Genomic DNA, 4,220 nt, shown 5'->3' with positions numbered 1-4,220 from the left:
ACATCTCAAAACCCAAACATCACAAAACAACAAAATTACACTAGGGTTAAGAACCTTACCACACCCAAGGTCCAAGGAGACAAGATTAACCTTCTCCTTCAAGAGAGTTGGATCCTATAACATCAAAGAACCCAAAATCTCAATATTTCACCCATGAAACTCGAAAATAAGGGCTGGAACTTCGAACAGAAACTTGTGGCTTACCTCAAAGCTGAAAACTAGGGTTTTGATTTAGTTATGTTGGGCCAAGGGCCCACTTTGGGTCCGTTTGGCCCGGTTTGGCCCGTTCGGTTCAATCTTGGTCCGAATTCTATAAAATTGGTACCGAAATTCTCGTCTCAGTCTCCTCTATCACATTTAGCCATAAAAATCACATTTTAGACTTTCCAGAATAAATTCTCATTTATGGGTTAATTAGCCGTTAATTAACCGGGTTTTACAAATGTTATATGATACAATGTTAAAAGAGAAAAGAGTTTGAAAAGTAGAATGAATTTAAAAGAAGAGAAAATGAACTAAGTGTATTGATTATTCTTGTTTCTACATATATATACAAGTGCATAGAGTATAGCTTGGAGGGAAAGTTACATGTAACAACCAAGCTAACTAATTTCTAACTGATTCTAACTAACTAAGGCTAACAAAAAACTAATTAGCTGTAATAAATAACCTAATAATCTGGAGTTGTTATGCTTGTAACTGGCCTCACTAAAACAGAGATTAATGTCATGTGTTTAATATATTGACTAGGTTAATATATTTTTTTTCAAAAATAAAGTGATATTCATTTATTAATGAAAAATGAACATAGGTGTGAGTCCAAATTAGGCAACCAAATAACAATGTAAAAAAGAAATTTTCAATCAAATTTAAACTAAATAAAGCTAAACATCCTAAGTTTCATTTCTCTTCTGGAAGTCCTCCACGAGTTCATGTGCTGAAGTGAGTATTGAATCTGGAGAGGTGCTTTTGCTTTCAAATACCTTAAGGTTTCTCACAGTCCATATTTTTCAGAGAATAGTTGCTGCTTGTGCTGTGCTACTTTTCTAATGGTGTCTTCGTCGAGCTCCTTTCGAGAATCGTCTCCATCGCAGCCAAAATTTTTTCGAGCTGTCTTGCAATAGGTATACTCCCAAATCTAATTTCTGCCAGACTTCTTGTGATCTTGAGCAATCAATTAAGAAGTGATTTATGTTTTTCCTCAAATTGTTACATCTAAGGCAATTTTCTGGGATCGCCGGTAGCCGCACATGAAGTCTACAACGGACTAGGAGGCCGTCTTGAAGGGATTTCCACAAGAATACCTTGATCATCGATGAACATTGAAGGTTCCACAATGAATTCCAAAGATTCTTCTCCCTGCACAGAGCTGGTAGTTAATTAATCAAGGAATGCAACATTTGAAAAGTTATTCTATAACCAGAAGCCACCTTAAAATTTTCATCTCATTCTCTTTTTCAGGTAATCCAATCTTATCCTACTTTCATAATAGCAGTTTTCAAGATTTCTGATGCTATTTATAGGCTAAAGTGTCTTCCGATTATATTCTCCCTCTACTGTATATTATGAATGAGCTAATTAACCTAAATTAAATTTGAGTCTAGAATTATTTGCTGCTATTCTGATTTTGTTCTGCTCTTAAAAATCAAGTTTGTTTTATATAAAAGTATTACCTCGAGAGAATGGAATCTACAGACCCCTTGTATGTTTTGAACTATCAAAGGATTTTCCATGTCCCGACAGTTTTACATCATAATCTTCATGAATCTTTGGGTACCCATTATGGTGGGTTGCACCCTCTCCCTCTTCAACATCGTTGCCCTCTTCTGAGCATATTTTTTTTTGTCTAGCAGGCGTACTTTCTCCTTGAGGCCCATCTATTGCTTCCAGCCACCTTTAGAATTTTTTTTCGAGCTTATAGTTTGAAAATTTACCCCTTCTCCCCATATGTTGTTGCCCTCCTATCGTCCTTGCTTATGAACACGAATCCGTCTCCTTCTCCCTCCATTGCTAGGTCTCCACTTCTTTTCTGGTAATTTTTCAAATGCTATTTTTTCTGTCATTGGTTGCAACATCTAAATTACATTATGTTCTAATAGCAGTTCATTCTGTACTGTTATGCTCTTACTCATTACCTCTTCTCATTCATCTTTCTTTCAAGTAGGCTGTAATTGCATTGATAAACTAGCCAAATTTCTGATCAGGTTCACTGGGGTAGGCTTTTTAACCTTATTTTGCCTAATCTTCTCATTTAACGGAACAATTAGGGTCAAAGTTATCTTTCATGGAATTCTCTCTTCTTTCTATTTGATTTGATTTCAATCATTTTCCCTACCTTTCTTCTTTAACATATCCTTTCAAGAAATCTTCAAGTTGAAAATTGCACACCCTTGCCTCGTGACTCACATAGCCGTAGTAATTACAAAAGTTCTTGATCCGATCATACTTCAGAGCAAACTCCAGCACCTTTTTATTTGATCCGGCTACACGTAGGGATCTTTTAATCAATTTAGTAATATCTAGGCTGACTTGTGCCTTCACTAGAATGTATTTTTTTGCCTCTTATTTGAAAGAGATCCACATCTAAAAAATTTCCAAACGAGCAACCTAGTTTCCATCCTAGGTCTTTTGTTTTGTAGTGCTCCGGAAGCCCCCAAAATTGAATCCACCTCAAAACTTGGATGAAATCGAAATTCCTGATCTGTTATCATCCTTCCATTATTTTATATTTAAAATATAGTTCTTAAAGAGTTATGGTGCATCCCGTTCAATTTTTATGGCATCTCTTCTCTCTTGAAAGAAAAATTAAAACACATTCCTACCATGATTAATTACCTTGAACCTTTGTGGTTGTCTCCAAATAGTTTGCATTGCGATTCCACTATTCCAACAGAAAATTACTTGTTTACCTAAAGTCTTCTTATCAAGCTTCTAGAGTACCTTTCTATACCTACATGAATATCTTTCTCCTCCAAGACAATGATTGGATCTTCATCATCTTGATTTATACGTCGATCTATGTCTAAAAAAGTAGTGTTTGTTGTTATATTTGTGATTTATGTGACACATTTAGCGTGAATCGCATCAAATTATGAAAATTAAAATTGCTTTCTAAAAATTCTAGCAGAACACATAACATCCTAATGGCACATTAATAGAATTTTTTTAGACTAGGTTAATATCACATCGTACAAATAAAAAGATAATATAAAATATATAAATATATTAGATATATATTAAAATTAGTTACTAAATTTAGTCATTAGTAGAATATTTATTAAAATATAAAATATACATTAAATATATATTAAACTTCACAAATATTTATATAGAAATACATGACAATTAATTTTAATAATTATTTTAATATATAAATAATATTTTGATAAATATAACGTAGTTTTAATCTTAAGTAGGCAATTTAATGTATGCTAGAATTTATATTTATTTATATGGCTATTTCTGATTATACAATATAATGATTATGCAAATAATATTATTATTATTATAGATATATTAAATAACAAACACCATTCCTTCAACCATATTCAAGAGCACAGTCAAGGATGGTGGATGGCAAAATATATTATTCAACGAATGCCCCACTCAATCCATACCTACTTTTAGTCATATTTGCCAACTTATTCCCAACTTGTTCCTATCTATATATATAGTAATTTTTATAGGTGATTTCTTTTTTTTTTTTAGTGCATTGACTCATGTATAAAAAAATATTAAATTATATATTATTTTAAGTTTATTTTAGGTGTTTAAATTTAACGATACGTACAGAAAGTATATATAAGCTACAAACACGTACAGCATATAAAACCTATCTAAGGTTAGGAGACTTGGACCGGTTAATAAATTGATAAAGAGAATGGTTTAAATTAAAAGTTCAATGATCTAATTGTGATTTCATCTTGGTTAAATCAGTTTAAGTAAATAAATAATAAAATTGTTTAAATTATTGATATAAATTTTAAGAGACCTAAAATTATTAATTCAATATCAATAAAGTTTAAAATTTTACATTTTTACGTAATAACAAATCAAAAACTGCCATAAGGCATAACATAACAACAACTACAATAAATTAAATTAATATAAGATTTAATGATTCTGCATGTTTTTATAGTTTTAACAAATTTTTAATTAAAGTTTTATATTTTTTATAATTAAATTCTTATATCATAATTTTTTTTAAATTTAGTCTCTAC

The sequence above is a fragment of the Arachis duranensis genome, chromosome 7, assembly GCF_000817695.3.
Source record: "Arachis duranensis cultivar V14167 chromosome 7, aradu.V14167.gnm2.J7QH, whole genome shotgun sequence".
In the NCBI taxonomy this organism is placed as follows: Eukaryota; Viridiplantae; Streptophyta; class Magnoliopsida; order Fabales; family Fabaceae; genus Arachis; species Arachis duranensis.
The sequence above is the reverse complement of the archived record's forward strand: the minus strand, read 5'-3'. Positions refer to the sequence as shown.